The sequence below is a fragment of the Triturus cristatus genome, chromosome 2_2 (assembly GCF_964204655.1).
Source record: "Triturus cristatus chromosome 2_2, aTriCri1.1, whole genome shotgun sequence".
NCBI classification, from domain to species: Eukaryota; Metazoa; Chordata; class Amphibia; order Caudata; family Salamandridae; genus Triturus; species Triturus cristatus.
Window position 1 is genome coordinate 737,806,090 of NC_140582.1, and position 19,604 is coordinate 737,825,693.

Genomic DNA, 19,604 nt, shown 5'->3' on the forward strand with positions numbered 1-19,604 from the left:
AAGGTGGATAGGACTGCGTGGACATGACGTTCCAAGCATTTGGAGAAGGCAGGAAGCAGGGATATAGGTCTGTAGTTAGCCAGACTTTCCGGGTCAGCCATGGGCTTTTTTAACAATGGTGTAATCATGGCGTGTTTCCAACAGGACGGGACTGTGGAGAATTCAAATGAAGCATTAAGTGTGTCAACGATGACTCCAAGGGAAAAATCATCCAGTTGTTTGATAATTCTAATCGGGATGGGATCTCTGGGAGAGCCGGATTTGATGTTTTTAAATATAATTTTCAGTGTTTCTACTGAGATGGGAGGCCATACTTCCAGGGTATTTTCGCAGGAGAGGGCCTGTTCCGGGACAGAGGGAGGTGGTGGTTCATTATTGTTGGTGTTAATGACCTAATGATTTTCTCAACTTTCTCAGAAAAGAAGCAAGCCAGATTTTGACATTGTTGAGTATCCAGAGGGGCAGCCGAGGCTGTGGTTTGAGCGCCAGCTAGTTCCTTGACTATATTGAACAAGGTTTTCGGCTTGTTTGTTGCTTCCGTAATAGTGTTCGAGACGAAAGAGGCGCGTGTTTTTGCACAGGCAGAATGATATAGATTCCTGGCTTCATGATAGGTTTTTTTTAGCGTCGGAGGCGTAGTCTTTACGCCATAAACGTTCCAATGCCTTGCATTTAGATTTTTCAATTTTTAAAAGGTCATTGAACCAAGGGGCAGGGTGACGATGTCTATTTCCTTTGGTAGTCGTGGTAGGTAAACAGAGGTCAGCGGCATCATTGAGCCACTTGTGAGTGGCTGCCGCCAGGTTTTCCAAATTTTGACTGTTCTTAGGAGGGTTTTCAAGTAGTGCAGAGTTAAGTTTGGCCAAGTCCAGTAGTTTCCAATTTTTTCTAGACGCGGCTGAGACATCCGGTTGCGTATTGCAGGTGGAGGGAAGATTTATGCTGAAATTTATTAAGTGATGGTCAGACCAGCAAGTGGGAGTGGTGTTATGCCATTTTAGCTCGTTAATACTGGAGATGATGGGGTCGAGCAGGAAAGGAACACTTTTTTGGAAACTCTAGAGACCACATACATTATGATGTCACCATTGAATCTTGCAGATTGAAAGCTATCATCTGATGAGCACTACTGCAGAAAAACCTAGGTTGCCAAACATAGATGGGACACAGATTAGTTGAACCCCATAACAAAAAAGGAATGAGATAAGTCCTGTGAACAAAGGCAAAAGGAGTCAATCAATACCGAGCTCAAACTACTTCTTTTTAATTAATTCTATAGAACATACCTCACTCTAATTAAGTTAAATAAAATGTAATTGAAGATGTTGCCAAGTTACTTAAGAGGTAGAAGAGTTTGAAGTGAGATTTAAGCATATAAAGTGGTAGTGTCCAAATGTGTGTGTATTGGGGTCACAGATGATAGCAAAACAACAGCCAATCACATCTGATGTTCCAGAAGTTGAACCAAAGCAATTGTAAGGAAGTGGATTATCAATTGGTGTGGGCGACTGCCCACCAGAAGAAATAATAACACTCCTTGTCAGGGTGAACACTTAAAATCACTAAATTAATCTGAGCTCAACCCACTGTAGCTATGGCACACAGCAGACTGGGCAATGTGTAAAGTGTGTATGCACTACCAAAAACGTAATAAAGTCAAAACACCAAGCAGTAAAAACCCCAAAGTGTACAGAGTAAAATGTAATGTCCAAAATGACACCAGAACAACAAAACTCCAATAAGGGGAACCAGAGATAAGAATGTTTAAAGTTTTAAGTAGAAAAAATGTCATAAAGCAAAAAGCGTCAATGATAATCTGTGGAAGCAGTAGACTGCAATGGAGCCCTGGTAGGATTTACCAAGTGGATTAGTTCCAGTGACGGGACCCTTTTCTTAAGCTCCAAAAGGGACTACATGTCTTTTTGAAAAGAGAAATCCTCTCCGGGGTGGGCCACCACTGAAATTGCAGTCACCAATATGGAACCAAAGGTCAGATACTTGATGCAGGTTGGTGTTTGGAGATTTCTCGCTGAAACTTTTTTTGAGAGTGCTGGGACATTTGAGTGGGATCAACTTGAAATCCAATACGACACTGTAGAATAGCTGGTCGGCAACAATTTCTGGCTGAAGCTCTGCCGTAAAATGTTTCCCACACTTTTTTCTGGTGCCCAAACAACCACAGGAGCACGTGTCTATGACTAACGGGACGTCTGGGGAATGCACTTAGAGACTATCAAGGTGACAGGCAAAGGCCACTAGGAAAGCCTAGATGGCATGTCTCAGGTTGGCGCATGAGAAAAAAGGCCTCTTGCTGCTTGTCTCTGTGGTCATACAGGAGGTCAGCCAATTGACCTGGTTACAAGGGGCAGCAACGCCAGTCCTTCAGAGCTCCTTTCAGTTCACCAGAGTCCTCTTCTGATCTTCTGCAGGTCCTAATATTGTGCCTTGGGTGGTACATTTATGCCTGGCACTAGCTAGTTGGTGGGGGTACCCATGGACACTCCCTAACCAATGGGTAAACATTCTGGGGGCAACCTTAACCTTTTTTCTGCAGTTCTAGTGTGCCTTACTGCAAACAATCCTACAGTGCCTCTCCCGCTCGAAATTCAAGATGAAGAAACTCTTCTCCCCTTGTGCAGAGCCAGTAGTGTGGTCAGGATAATAGGTAGTTACCTTCTCGGACGGGAACTGTTGTTGAAACTGACCGGAAGAGGAGGAGGAGGAGCTTGCGCATGGAGCCCTGCTGAACCTGACTACGGAGCTATAGACTACGGCGCTGAGCTGAGCGAGATTTTTTATTTTTATTACCGCTTTGCTCACTCGCTCTCTCCCGTCTCGCCCGCTAACTCCCTGTTTGCTCCCTTCCCTGGACATGAAACTGCCGACCCGCGGGACTCGGGACTAGGGAGAGCGGACTGCAGCCTCGAGCACTGATGCATAGGGCGCTGAAAACCAATAAAGAGACCAGATAGCTGAGCGGTGGAGCACTGACTGCGAGCAGTGGATGCAGTGGAGGCAGAGGAGGCAGCAGCAGTAGCGGGAGCGGTTCAGGTGACAAATGAACATCGGTGAATCTGACCTGCCAAGGGTTCTGCACCAATTACTGCCCATTGCCAAGTCTCACAGCGAGCGGAAGGCTGAGGATTACAGCCCTGATGATCTCTTTCTCCTCCTGGGTTACATATACATTTACTCTGTGGTTGGAGAAATCCATTGGATAAAGAACTGGAAGCGGCAGAAGATGATCTGAAAAAGGCATTAGTCAGAGTGTTTTGTGATGAGCCAGAATTATCTTCTTTGCTACAGAAGATCACAGTTTTTTATAGTGTGAACTCAACCGTTTCCCGCTGTTCTCGCTGATCCCAAGCTGACACAGCCTGAAGTGGTTTGGAAACGATTAGGAAACAGCGGGGGAAGAGGATGCCCTATAGACTCTCACCAGATTTCCCCAGACCGACCCTCGGCCCCCGGCCCCCGCTCAGACCCCAGTGTCGGCCCAGCAAATTGGTTCCGTGCACAGGTCGAAGGGGGGTCCCACTTAGCACCAGCCGAGCCACAGGTAAAGGAGTAGCCAAGAGTGCTTAAGTGCGGCTGAGAAGTAGCTGAGCATGGCGGAGTCCCAGAAAACTGTGCCGCCTTAATTTCAACTAATCTAAACTCAAATATACCAGTGGGAGTGCCTGGCAAGGGGCAAGACACAGGCAAGCGAGGTCGCTACTAGGCTACTGTGAGGGCCAGGTGCAGTTTTGACCCACCTTGCAAGCACTGCCTCCCACCATCAGCCCCGCTGCCCCACTGCTTCATTTGCGCCCTGCCTCTCTGACTCACCTTTCTGCACATCGCCTGGGAGAGGAAAACAATTCACTGGGGGATCATTCTGCCTACCAAGGTCATGTTAAGGCACCTTTAAAGATCTCTCTCTCCCAAAATCCTCGCAACATACCAGCATCAACGAAAGGGTAATTTGCTCACAAAGTATTCGCTGGTGCACCGAGCGGCAAGAGCTGTAAGCGAGCTACTTGGAGCAAGCAGCAGGAGGAACACCCTCAGTGTTTCACATAGCAAACGGGCCCCAAAAGAAAAGGCCAAGCACACACGACCCCGGAGGAAACTCTCAAAAGTCACTCCCCCAACAAAGGGATCACTCACAGACAGCCCAAAGGATACAGCGCAAGACGCCGCACAAAGGTGCTCGATAGGGCACTGTTTCAGGAAAAAGGATAACCCTAACATTGACCATGGGATAACCCATGGTGCACCATCTCACGGCCTGAGCCCGGCCCAAGACAGTAGCCCCAAAGGGCTGGGCAGACTACACCGAGTACTCCAGTATTCGCCCCTGTGAGGAGTCCAGGGAGCAGAAGGAAATGGCAGGTGCAGACCGTGGGCAACCCTATACAAGGCAGCTTAATGGTCTAGCAACGTGTCAAATCCCTCATCAAATCTTAGACACGTGGCGAGACGTCACAATCACCAAGACCTACAAAACAGTTTCGATCAAGGATGCTCCAACTGCAATGATGAAAGCGCAAATTCATGATTTGAAAGCCCACGGTTCAGACATTCAAAGCGCGGAGATCGAAGTAAAATCTAAAAGCCTGTGGTCCCACTCAGTTACCGAGGGACTAGATTCTCCTGTAGGAGGGGACCTCACAGCTTCATTCCTCCACATTCTTGGCCAAAAGATCGAAAGAACTTTAGAATTAACCCCAAATCTGTTGCTGCCATCAACATCCCCATGGGGCACCAAACTAAAAGAAGACCGCAAACTCTGCAACGTCAGTACAGATGTGGATTTGGAGAAAACTCCCCTGACTGAGTCAAACTGCATCTCTTATAAAGCTCTTTTGTGGCAATCATCCAAAATGGAAGTTCAAATAGGCCTCCTACAAGCCATTGCGGCCTGTCTAGCCAACATAAGTTCCAGGGTGGAGGAATTAGGCAACTGGTTCTCCCAGTACCTGGTCTCCAACCGGGGAGACTGCTCTTGTTGCTGCTCAAACCTCATGGAGAAATGGGCCTCTCTCCCTGAGGTCCTAATGGACATAGTAGAGATAGCCAAACGATGCAGGGTACAAACAACACAGAAGACAGGGCGTTGTTTAACCGCAATCACCAGGAGGCAAGATAGCCAGTAGGTCTTCGACCAGGATCGGAACCAAAGACTCCAGTCGAACAGGGTAGCTCTAAAACAGCTCAAGGTACATCTAGCATAAACCATGGGTGCAGTGGAGTGATGCCCCGGCACCAGACTTGCAGGAACAAACCCTCAGCACAATGGCCGCACAAGACACTACTCTCTCAAGGCGAGCAAAAAAGAAGTTGAAGAAACTGTACACCACTAGCCCAGATAAACCCCCATTTGGTCATTAAGACCTTCAAGAACATGAAGAACAATGGGGCTTCTGGGCCTAATGGGATTCCAGCACTGGTCTTCAAAAAGGCCCCCAACTGCTGGGCAGCAATGATACCTCTATTATACAACTACACTTTCCTGACAGCCACAACCCCCGATTCCTGGAGGGGCTCCATCTTGGTCCCTATTTTTAAAAAAGGAGACCGTACAAAGCCATCAAATTACAGGCTCATCACCCTACTTGACCTTGAAGCCAAGGCCTATGCCCGCCTACTACTAGGGGACTTGGAGATGTGGGTGGAAGAGAACAGCATCATACCTTTTCATCAGAATGGCTTAAGGTCACAGGCATCGACCATGGACAATGTACTGGCGCTAGCACACTTATCAGCCCAGGCAACCCTGAAGAACCACCCTCCACTTTTTTGCTGCTTTGTGGATTACAGCACAGCCTTCGATAAAGTTGTTCATAGAAGACTGTGGTGGAAGTTAGAATCCTGGGGCATTCCACCAAACCTATTGAAGGCAATCAGAACGCTATATGAAGACACATGGGTACGGGTTAAAACCAGTGCCAGTACTGTGTCCCCTAAAATAAAGACGGAGAATGGGCTGAAGCAAGGTTGTGTGCTGGCTCCCATCCTTTTTAGCCTATACACGGCGGATCTGGGGCATGCCCTAAAAGGAGCCTGCCTAGTAGCACCAAGACTAGGAAACAAGAGGCTGACGGTGCTCCAATACACTGACAATATAGCCATAATGGACCAGACGAAGGAGGGCCAACAAAGAGCCCTAAATGCTCTAAATTGCTTCAATACCATCAAGAACTTGACAGTAAATCAAGGAAAGACCAAGGTCGTTATTTTTAGGACTTACCATCAGAAAAAGAAAGCACAATGGCAAATGGGCAATTTGCAAATTAAGATGACGGCGTCATACAATTATTTAGGGGTTTGGCTGACGGAACGGGCAAAGGCAAACACCCATTTGAAACATCAGAGCATCAAGGCTTTTAAGGTCACACACCTAATAAAGCAATTAAGCCTCCACCTGATCAGCCCGACAGCCGGTCCAATACTGAAAGTTTTAAAAGAGAAACTTCTGCCAGCAATAAGTTATGGTTACCTGGCCTTCCCCGGGTCACAGCACGTCTTCCTCAACTCAGCCCAAACATAAGCATACAAAACAGTGCTTCATATTCCGAGGTCAGCAAGGCTAAGGCTGGAACTAGGCGTGGTGAGGCTGGACCTGACGTGCCAGGGGGAGATTACAAAGCTCTATCTCAGGATATTAAGGGCCCCAGCTAATGCACTAAAACATCAACTGAGATCCAATTTTGTAGGGTCATGTACGACCTGGCACACCACCCTTGAAAAAGCGATCGAAACACTGAAGATTTCAGAAGAGAGCATACCGCGGCCGGAAATCCCCCTGATTGCTTGGAAAAGAGCCATAAATGAACAAGTGCATGAAACCTCATTTGAGCTCAACCGCAAATCTCTTAGCACTGCAGGCAAACCTCAGCCTTACCTAAGCGAGGCGCTCACTCCATTGGCCCGAAGTAAAATTCTGTCTATGAGATTAATCACTCTAGGAATTACGGATTTCAACCCTCCATGGGCCCGAAGAGGGGAAGCCACAAACTGTAGACTGTGCCCCTACAAGAGGGAATCGTGGCTGCACCTCCTATGCTGTTGCCCCAAGCTCATCGACGTACGTCGGTGACTTGTGTGCCCGATTTGTACCTCCAACGAAATAAAATCTTGCAGTGAAGCGTCAGCCATGTGTTTTCCTACTTCTAGCATGACGACCCTAGCAAGACTGGGGAAATGTATTCACAACATGAGGACTGCCTTAAAAGCTGCTAACGAATGCAATAAAACTCTGGAGAAAAACACTGTAAATCCAGTGGAAGATAACTGAGGGGTCCTTTATTGAGCACAGACGCCTTTCGTATTTCTAGTACCCCCATTAGGATAGCACCTTATAGGATAATGGACTAGAGGTTAAGGGAAACGAGACACAGCTTTGTAATGCTACCCATTTTTAAAGAACAATGTGGGATTCTGGATTGTGAATAAGGCTACATGTCTATGATCACAAACCCTGGGGATGGCTGATTGTGGTGGAACTGGGGAACGACGGCCAATCCCATTTATCAAACTTTTTTACTAAAAATTGAAGTTTTATCATTGTTTTAACTTTATTAGGTCGATTGTTTTTACTGTAATGATTTTAATTCATTGTACGGTTAATAAATAAAAAAAAAATAGATTCCACCTTCTCTGTGATCACTCAAAACTGGATCTGGAGGTAGCTCTCCTCCTACTGATGCCAGACTGACTAAGCAGACAAAGGCTGAGGGCTTTTCGGATGTGACCTGACATTATTTATTTGTGACAGGGCAGGCCACTTTGAAGATAATACGTTCCTGGAACTACCCCAACTGGTCTTCCTGCCAGGAGAAAAAAAACTCCCCTCTTTCAAGCCATTGTCTCTGTTCTGGAAACAGTTTTCACACATCAAGCACATCTCATTCAGGCAATAAATATGCTGGGCTGTGGTTGGAGAGCTAATGCATATACTCAGGCAGAGTAAAAAGTTAAATTTCTAATATGAAGAGTTAGAAGAGGCATCAAAATCAAGCTAACCAGAATGCAGTTCTTCATATAGAATTACAGATTTATTTTCATATCAAATTAAATAATTCATTGGAAATGAAATAAAATGGTATCCTCATTGTCATAAAACACTAGCTATTACCAAAACATAACTCCTATATATAGTAGTATGACTATGATAGTATGATACTGAAACTGAACACATTTCCAATAAATAATTTGCAATAGATACGAACACAATAAATGATAACAAATAAGTATTTAAAAAAAGTCCAGAGATATCACAGGTCAAAAGTATAATCTAACTTTGATGTTTCCTATGTATCAGTTACAGTCTGACAAGTGAAATCATTGTTTTGGGCTTTGTCACAGGGGGAAAATGCAATTTTAAGGTCACTCATGTTCCACTCCAAAATAATATGCTCCCTAACCTATTTGCAACAAAGTGTGCTTAAGGGTGACTTATTTATTCTTTAGGTTATCCTACTTGTCAGAAATGTTATTTTAACAGGTCTGTGCTTCAGGGTTCAAGCTTCTGTTGTGCTGCTTCTGTCAGGCTACCCATGGTAGGATTGAAGCCGTGTTTTCAAGGCCAACCTTTTGGATGACACACTAGTTGCTGTCATCCACAGGTGGCATTTAATTTCCCGGCCCTGGGTACATTTTCTATTTCATGTACTATGGAATTACAGGCATGCTAAATAAATAATTTAGGGACACACCAAATTAACCATGTTTAAAGGGGGAGCACAAGTACTTTACTCCTGTTTAGCGGTGTAATAGAGCACAAAGGTTTAAGTTCAGTGAATATAGGGTCCAGAAAAACGTGAAAAATGTGAGGTGACCATGCAGAAAATCCTGATTTCCTACAGCAAAACTTGCTGAACCTTGTCTGTATGAAACAAAGACAGAACAAAAGGCACAACTTTGCTGCTTCGGATAACATGTACTTATTGATACATTGGTTACAATCACCAGCACCTCAGGTAGATATAGGAATCCAAGATATGAGGGAGAGAGTAGTAGTGGAGGAGCTGTATGGATTAATGAGTGTGTGTATGGCTGTGTTGGTGAGTGAATGGATGTCTCAATGGTATATGGGTGAGTAACTGCATATGTGAAAGGCAGTATGTGTGAGTGTTGGAGTATAAAAGTGACTGTATGTATGAGTGAGTGACTATGAGATTGGATGTATGGGTGAGTGTGTGCTTGTTTCAGCAACTGCATAGGAGAGTAAGTATTTGTTAGTATCTATATGAGTAGTGAGTGTGTGAGATTCTGTGTAGGTGAGTATGTGGCTGAGTGTTTGGGTGAGTGAGTAGGTGTATGAGTTGCTCATGGGTGACTGACAGTGCATGAGTGGCTGTATGGGTGTATTTTATTTTTAATTTTAAAAACTTTATTAGGATAAGGCAGCATTACAAATTATGCATATGATTGTACAACACTCTCCAGACATAAGGACCAAAAAGTTGATAGCAGCATCGGTTCATACATTACGGACCTGATTCACAGAATGAACTTAAGACAAAATCCTAAACTTACTACTTTTGGTATTCACAGAATGCACTTACTACTTTTGGTATTCACAGAATGGATTTACAACTAATAATTTTACATCCGCACTTGGGCTGGATATTCCGGCTCGGAGGTGGAGATTCCCGCCCGGAGGTGGGACTTCTGGCCTGGAGGTGGGGATTCCGGCCCAGAGGTGAGGATTCCGGCCGGTGGCAGAGATTTAGCCATGGCCGAAATCTCCACCTCCGGGCCGGAATCCCCACCTCTGGGCCAAAAGTCCCACCTCTGGGCCGGAAGTCCCAACTCCGGGCTGGAATCTCCGCCTCCGGGCCAGAATCTCCAGCCCAAGTGTGGATGTAAAGTTAGTAGTCGTAAATCCATTCTGTGAATACCAAAAGTAGTAAGTGCATTCTGTGAATACCAAAAGTAGTAAGTTTAGGATTTTGTCTTATGTTAGTTCTGTGAATCAGGGCCAATAACATGTGCAGAAGCTGAGCATGAAAGCTAAGATCAGGATTTCCTGTGTCATGTCAGTGTAGGGGTGCAACTCTTCCCCTCCCTCTGCAGTTGGGTCTGTCAGAGAGAAGTGACATGTAGCATCGTCATTGGTTCGGTGAGTGTCAACGGTCTGCTGCAGGTGGGACACTAGGGGGGCCCATAGGTTGTGCAGTCTGCAAGTAGGTGGCATCAGGCTCCAATATTCGCTTAAATGGGTTTGGCAATTGGCAGCATCGGCCAGCCAGGCCTTGGGGGATGGAGCCGGCTTGCAACCCTAGTGGATTGCCACCCGGTGGCGCACAAGAATCAACAGCATTGCGGCTAATCGGCAGCAGGAGTCTGGTATCTCCTTGACGTACCCCAAGAGGCAAATCATGGGAGTTGGTGTAATTGTGTTCAGGGTGATGACCTGTATGATGCAGCAAACTTCTTGCCAGAAGGAAGCAATTCTGGGACACATCCAGGCTAGGTGTATAAATGAGGCATCAGGGGCGGAGAATCATATGCAGTTGGGGTCAGCAGTCAGTTCCATTTTATAGAGAGTAGCGGGAGTGTGGTATAATCTATGTAAGTATTTAAAGCGTATGAGGCGCAGCCGGTAGTTAGGAGATAGTTTTTTAGATTGATTACAGCAACATTGCCACTGTTCAGGTGTTGGCTTATCGCCTAGATCGATGGACCAGGCAAGGCACGCCCGCTCAGTGTCATCCGGAGATGCCACAAGTGACAATGCATTGAGCCTAGTACTAGTTTGCGTGGGGAGGTGTCAGTGTGTATGTATTCTAATGCTGTGTACGGGGGGGAGGAGCTGGAAAAATTGTCATTCGTGGCCTTACAAGTGGCTCTAATTTGATAGTATAATAGCTTGTCTAGTGGAGTGTGCCAGCGGGGAGGGAGAGAAATCGCCCGTTGGGGTACAGATTGGCATTAGTGTTGATGCCTAATGCAAACACGTGGCGTGCCATGCCTGTTGTCTGCAGGTGGGTAAATGAAGGGTTGTTTGCCAGGTGCAACCCAGGGGCATACAAGACTTTGACTTTAGTGTGTTTGCGAATCCCTTCCCAGGCCCATCACATGCATTCTACAGTGTCAATTTCCTTTTTCAGAGCAATGTACGGGAGGAACAGGGCTATCTGCAATGGCCAAGGTTAGGCAAGGTCAGCTTCGCCCGCCACGTGAGGCTGGAATGGCATAGGGTGTAGCCAGAAGTGGAGGAAACTGGCCTGAACATCGTAGGCGTAGAGTTGGGAGCATGCAGTCCCCCGCTGGACAAGGGCAACATCAGTGTTTTGTATTATATGCATGGATGGTGGTGCACCCAAAGTAGTGAGATCATGTTTGAGCGTAGCCTTTGAAAAAAGTGAGTTGTGAGCGGCAATGGGATATTGAGAAAGAGATAAAGGAATTTCTGCAGGATCACCATTTTGGCAATAGCTATTTTGCCCGCTAGGGAAAGGGGGAGGTTCTTCCACATGAGAATTTTGGACTCGAGCCAGTCCATGGCGTTACCATAGTTTGCTCTCCATAGGTCTTCTGTGTCCTGAGTGAGCCAAATGTCCTGGTAGCTTGGCAAGTCAGGCTTAAATTTAGAGGCAATGTGTAAAGTATTGTGCAACACTTTAAACAATAAAACAAGACCAAAATGACAAAGATCCAATAAGTAGAACTTCAAAGTTTATAGTGAAAGATAGAACCTAGAAGCAAAAAGCATTATTTAGTGTATCTGGTCTCGCCGGACCAGGACAAAGCCAAAAGTTCAGGCTGGCTCCATTGGAGCATCTAACCAAGGAACAAGGGAACCCTACTCACAAAGAGCCTGGGTGGACGTTTATGAAAGGAAACAATGGCTCATGTGGGTTGATACTCAATAATATGATTTACAACAAAAATCACAATAAATAAAAGGGTTAAATGTGGCGTCAGAAAGAGAAGTTAACCTCAAACGTCAGACATTAGGTAGAAAAACATTTTTTTAAGTCATCTTACAATAAACGAGCACTTTGAAAAATTCAAAAACAATTTCACAATATACAAATAAATAACAATCTTACTAACAAAAACAAAGCACAGTCTTAGTACACATTTGTGAAAAGTGCCCCAATGAAACCAGTGAATAAACATAAAAAAAGAAATACCATTGGAGCATGGGCTGGCCAAAGGTACCCAGTTAGGCCGGCTGAATCAAATTATTTTAAGTCCTGATTGTGGGGTGATGATTGGATTCTTGTTGAAGATGAGTCACACAGCTGAGGCAATGCATCAGTTTCGAGATGCCACAAGACTGCTGTGTGAGGTCCTGATGCGTGGACATTGAGAAATCTATCAAGTGGGCTTGCGATGTGAATTCCGGTGTCAAGGATGCGAGGCACAGAGGAGACAATGAGTCGGTTCTGATGAGTGGTGAAGATGCGATTTGAAGGTTCAGCATTGTTGTCAAGGCTGCCATCGATGAGGGATGTGAGGAACTTGCATCATGCAGTGGCGGTTCTGAAGATGATGCATCATTCCCAAGATGCAGTGGCAATGCAAGTATTTTGCGATGGGACCAACCAAGCAACAGTGCTGATGTGTTGGTTCTGTTCAAGAAATGCACCGCCAGCCATGGAGATACGTCAGTTCCTCCGGAGACACACCTTCAGCCCACTTCCAATGATCTAGGACTTGGGTGTCACCACTTTACAGGGTGTCATGTAGTTCCTAAAAATGCATAGGATCTGCACCTTTGTTCGACAACATAAACTAAGGGATTGGTGTCTAGACTGATTCCGAACACCTACACAGGATATATCAGCCTATAGACCAGCTAGCTCACAGTGTCACCATAAGTCCCCTAGCCTTACCAAGGTGCAAATAGTTTCTGACAGACATCGAACATGACACCCCTTGACTCTTCAGGGATCGTGGAAACAGTAAAGTACTTTTCACTCAGTCCATCATGCTCACTTAGTCTCAGAAGAGATACACCGAATAAATGTTGGGGACGTTTTCTATAAACATTTATTGAACCAGCCTCATTCTCTCATAAAACATGTTTGCTGCGACAATTAATAGACAAAAGTTAATGTAAGTGATAACAACCATCAACTGAGTATCTAGAAGGTAGAATTCTACCATGGTGATAAAACACAAATATATGCAGGCATATAAACATGTCAGTAATCAAGCATACTCCTACGATGCAGACCTTACCTAGGTGTACCTAGCATGTATGTGGGTGTAAAGCCAAGAATCCCCTAGGATAGAGCCAACCCCATTACCTAATGGGAAAGAAGGAAGAACCCCATCTTGGTCACGCGTTGGACTCCCTGCAAGGGATGTCAGACCACTGCATATTGAAGCTTCAGCGTGCAGGGACCTTAGTGTCTTGTGTCAGCGTGGAAGTGTCTCTTCTAGTTACCTAGTGAAGGTGCGGTTCTTTTATACAAAAAAGGTAGCTTTGGGCGTTCTACCACAATCAATATGTTGTGAGTACGATTATGTAGATGAGACTAAATCAATAATTGTAACTATGCAAAGTAGCCCTGTCACCCTAGGATGAATATAGTGATGACTTTTATACAGAGTATGTTATTCCTGCTATGTAGGTCATGTGCAGAGGATTTTACTAAAACTCCTCATGCATAATAAATGAGGCTAGTTTCAAGGAAACCAATCGACATTTATTCAGCACATAACTGGGTAAAAGGTCATTAATAGAACCGTTATGCAGAACATGGCAGGATATGTCAGCCTATAGACCATCTAGCTCACAGTGCCACTATACATACCCTAGCCTTATGAAGGAGCAAATAGTTTCTGGCAAACTTCGGTATGAATACGGAGTTTCTGATTATTGATCCCACCAAATTTATGTAGATTGAAGAAGCAAAACAAGGGATACGTGCTTGTTATGGAAATTCTCTAGACCTCACAATGGAGATGAGAGGTTTGCTTATTTATTTAATATCTGAAGAAAAAAAGGATAAAACAATGGAAACATGGCTGATAGGTAGAGCAAAGGGGAACAGTTAACAAAAAGAAATGGTTGAGAGCAATAAAGGAGGAAATGAAAAATTGTCGAACGCTGGCTCAGCAAGGCCTAGTCAAGTGAACACCTCCAAACAATTGTTAAAAGACTTGGAGCAAGCATGCATAATGGAGATCTATAAGTGGTGGGAGAATACCACCCTTCAAAATGTATTGAATGCAATCCTATTTCAAGGGGCTTGCAAATATTTGTTCTTTCAATGTTGAATGACATGGATCCAGATCTACTAAAGCAGTGGTGAGTAGATACCAAAGGTTGCTCAACGAAGCTTTTAAAAACATTAATAACACTTGCAGAACAGAAACTAATGGTGGCGTCAGAAAAGATCAAGGAGAGATTACTGGAAAATTACAAGAGTACAGATGAAGGAGCAAACGCATTTGTGGAGCTAGAGAAGAAATGGGTGAAACATGAGAATGAAGTATAAATTAAAAAAACAAGAACATTTAAAAGAAATAAAATTGATTATGAGACAGGAAGGGTATATTCATTTGCCTGTCATTTTGATGCCCTCTACAATAGACAAGCAATGCATCAGGCACAAAGGATAAGGCTATAGCTCCTTCAAGTGCCAAAAGCTTTGAAGTCAGTTCGGGGTGCAATGGTTCCATAACAGGTCGCAAGAAGTTAGCGTTTTCAGGGAAAATAATGACCAGAATGTGGGGCAAGACAATGATAAATATAGAAAACCAAAAAGAACGGAAAAGGGAGAGGTGGTAAAGGAAGATTGAAAAAATAGGAAAGAGAATAGAAAATGATGAATTGGTTATCAATTTGTCAGCAACAAAATTGGAAAAGAGACATTTTGATCTATCAAATAAAGGTTTAACATTTTGTCCCAGTACAACATGGACTCAGCAGCAGCAAGACTTGATTTAAACAAATTCTACAGAAAACATTGAAGAATGTATGCTTCACCCCAACCCCTGTAGGTATTAAAAAGCGGAGATATAGACTGAATAAGAATGCTGTCTTTGTTGAAAAGAGAATCAAGTGAACAAACCAACGCCATGGAGCCAGAAGGAACATCTAATTTGCAATGTTGTGCCACAATGGGGATTGAAAAATACAGATCCATCAACAGTGGATGTAAAGGTTAATCTATGCTTTGTCCACAGCTACTACCCGGCAATAAAATCGACCTATGTCAGGAGATTGTCTCGGAAGAATTGAGAACAATTGCAATGAAGGAGAAGAGCAAGCTAAAATATTGAAGCAACATGGCACAAAATGATTGGTGGCCACTGAAATATCTGCAAAAGTATACCTTGATTATTATTAAAAAAAATCCTATAATTGACAAGACAAAATGAAGTAAGAAGACAATTAAACAACATGCAACATTATGAAAGATTAACAAGTAATCCAATGGTTATGATCAAAATGAGATTTAATGCAAAATTGATTCACTGGCATGAACGTCGGATCCTAGAGGATGAGGAGCTGGTATATTTAATAAAAGGATTGTCCGACTACTCCAATGCTATACATATTACCAAAAGTCCTGAAAACAAATGGAAATTCCTCCATGAAATCCCATTGTGAGCTCTTGCAATTCTCTTCTTGAAAATGCCTAAAGATTCATGGAAATTCTTCTAATTTCCTATGTGTCAAATCTTCCCTCAGACATTTGATACTCCATGGATTTCTCAAACGCTATAAATGGAATACCTTGGAAAGACAACTACATTATGGCCACAGTGGATGTGGTTTCTCTGTACACATCGATTATTCACAAGGATGGCCTAGAAGCATGAAGATACATTTTACATTCCATATCATTAAATCTCTTGGAACATATGGAAATGTTAATTGAGTTAGTCGAATTCTGTTTAATCAATAATGTCTTTCTTTTTGATGATGCACAAAATGAAAATAGCAATTGCACTCCTGGTGCACCCTGTGTTTTAGTTAAGTAGTTCCTGCATTCCTAATGGTAAGGGTGCCAGTGGGTATCACCTCCTGATCCCGAGGTGTGTAGTGTCAATGTGGGGAAGACGTTCTCCATCGTGTAAAATGGTACCCTTCCGGCACTCCTTCTGTTGTGTTGAAAATATTAAATCCTTAGATCAAGGTGTTGGCCAAATTGATTATTTATCTTTATTTACATTTTCATTGACTTCATCTTCATATTACATGAACTGTAATGTTGGCTTCACATTACTTAGTACGATCATCTGCACTTAATTTTCACAGCAAACCCCGATTCATTTCGGGCCATGCCTTTCCTCAGGGGATATATCTGTAGTTCTTTTTAGACGAGAACAGAGTGTGGGATGCTGTTTTCCAAATTGCTGCAAACAATTGTGGACCTGTTAGATTCCAATGAAACATTTTTCATCCAGAAATAATAAACAGCAATGGGCACATAATTTTCCCCAATGTATGGGTCTGCTTAATTGATTACTTTTTTTTAATATGGAAAGAAGGTGAGGAGGAGTTCTATTTTTTTTTTTAAATCACTGAATGACAATCCACAGGATTTACAATTTACCTATGAGACAAGCAAGGTCAAAATCAACTTCCTGGACATCAAAGTTTACATCAAAAAAAGTCAAATGTGCACTAAATTACATCGGAAGCCAACTACCTGCAACAATATTTTATTTGCGAACAATACCCGTCCAAAAGCATTGAAATGGAGTGTCCCATATGGGCGATTTTTAGGAGCATGCAGTAATTGCTCCAAAATAGAAGAATTTGAAGCAGAATGGGAGAAGATGCTTGAGTGATTCAGACAACGAGGATATCCAGTTAATGTCCTTGAATAATACTGATATTTGTAGAGCGCGAACAGCTACCTCACGAGGAGGTGTCCCGGCGCTATAGACTGCTGGGGAACCCGTCCTGGCTATCCCTGTGAGATGGTCCCTTTCTGGGTATCTCCAAGGTGAAACCAGGCATCCCCAGCGTCTGTGGGGGGCCGTTGTAGAGATGAGGCAAGCTTAATGCCCAGAGTTGCCGAGTGTGCTCCTGGTTAGAGTAGGTACCGAAACGAGAATTATCGAATCCGTTTTGACCCTGGTCCACGACCCTGCCGCGTCGGGAATTGAACCCTGGTCCCTGGCCAATTCTCTGCTTACGGGTCTGCCGCCTCTAACCAGTGAGCCACACCTCTCTACTGAAGATGACTTATTGAGAGCCAGGTCCAGAAACAGGGATGAATTGTTGATTCTGAAAAATCCAACAATACAGAGGAAGAGAAAGTCACTAGATATATAATGGACTTTAATCAGGCTAAGATGGAAATCAAAAAAACAATAAACACCTCCTGGAATATTCTTAGAGAAGATGAAGAATTCAAAGAGGAGATTTCAAACTTTCCCAAAATTACATATAAAAAGACGGCGACATTAGGGGACATGTTGATACAAAGCCATTTTAGAAAACATAGAAATGATTCAAAGAACTGGCTAAAGAAACAGAATTTTACAGATTTCAGAAATGCGAGGTGTGGAAAATTGGTTGGAATTTGACCACTTTTAAAACATCAGATGGCAGTGCAAAATAGATGAAAGAATGGATCCACTGTGAAACCACACATGAGATTTACATACTAGCATCTGGCTGTGGTAAAAGAAAATGCATCAAAAGAAGTGTAAACAAGCTGAAACTTCACATACTTCAGCATTTAAGGGCAATTGGCAATCGCTACTACAGTTATTTGGTTGCACAACATATTTAGGAGGAGCGTAGAGGAGACTTTGTTACTATGCGATACAACACATAGGAATCAAACTCAGGGGAGGCGAACGCGAATTGGCATTGAGAATATTTGAATCTAGATGGGTACGGTCAAGAGGAACTGAGATCCCTTGGGGTCCGAATATGGATGGTACATCTTTAAGTTTGCAAATTTACTGCTCCAGTTATTTGTCAACTTTTTAACCACTTTTTACCATTTTTTTACCATTTTGTTTTATCACTTATTGATTGTGATAAATGTAGGATGGATTCTTGGGTGATTTTGAATTGCACTTTATAACACTCCAGTGAGGCTGGGTCTGATGCACAAACTAAAACTTGATCAAGCTGCTATAATTACGCACTTTAAAAACAGTCTGCTGATAAAATAAAATAACACATTTTGTATTACCCCACCGAAATTGTCAGGCAATCTTTGCACTTTATCTGTTGCATTTTAATGCATGAAATATTTGCACTTCCCTTGAGTCATATTAGGATGTTGAAAAAACAAACCTAAAAAAAAAGGCTTCAGCATCATGGTCTTAAGAGCATATATGAGTAGAAAATCTGGATTTCCACTAAAATGCTTCTATTGCATGTCTCCAGCATGTATGGGTTGCACTTTCTTCAAGCATTTTTGCACATCTTCCTTTTAGGTAGAGTTGTTTCAAAGAGTTTTGAATATAATATATGGCAGGGAGAATCGATTCTTGGAATCAAATAGATGAGCATGTTTTGTTCCTGTCTGAATACAAAGATTGAAAGGAAAGGGAAAAAAAGTAAAAAAACTATTATTGCTTTTCATGTGACAATCTTAAATGAGTTCTATTATTGATATGGAAATTGGAGGATAAAAAGCTAAATGGATGGGTATGTACCCTCAAGTAAATGAAAATTATAATTGAAATAAATTAAATCAAATTAAAAAATGAAAACAAAGGAAAGTGTGAAAATGACTTTAGCAATATAAGTTAATTTTGATAAATGCAAGGTCTACATGTGTTTATTATCTTCAGATGAGTAGAAAAGCTGCTTTATAATAAATGCTACTTCACCAGAATATTAAGTCTGTAGGTAGGTCAGAGATTGATTTTAATTGGGTGAGGGATTAGAAGTACGAGGGGAATATCCCATTAAATGGACACTCTACACAATGAAAACTTGAGGGCCCAGTAGAAGCCTTTTTGCTGAAATGCGTCACCTGGACATTATGAGCACTTTTGAAAAATGGAATTCATGAAATGAAAGTACATAAAAAAAACTTTGTGGTACATACCGATTGGCCCTGTATCCTGTTTGCAGGCAAATAGAAATGGTGGGAGTACATGTAAATTCAATCCCTTTATATATATATATATATTGTCAGGGACCTGCTCTCACCCCTGCAGCTCCGCTGGTGTACCGCTTCTGCCATGTGGACCCTGCTCTGATCCGCAGGGTTTGAGTTCGCTCTCCACCGGTTCCTATTCAGGTAATTGTTGTGTAGCCCTGTATTGAAATTTTTGTGCTTAGATTGTGCCTCCTCTTTTTGTGCCTGCGCTTGTCTCTATTGTGCCCCTGTATTTTGCCTTATTGTGCCTACTCTTGTGCCCCGTTTTATTCCTCCATTCTGCCGTCCTTTACCAGCCGCTGCTGCCCCCGTGGCCCCTCCCCCCCGCCACTTCCCGCTCCTGCCTCCCAGCTGTGCTGTCCCTCCCACCTCTGCTATTTAATGGCGGCCGCTGCAAGGGTAGCTGAGCAAGACCTCTGACCTCCTGGTCAGGGACCTGCTCTCACCCCGCAGGCAAATAGGAACGGTGGAAGGTATATGGAATTTCAATCAATATATATATGCGACGAGCATCCGTGGAAGCTTCCGTGGAAGCAGTTCGCCGAAGGAGCACGCTAAAGAAATCAG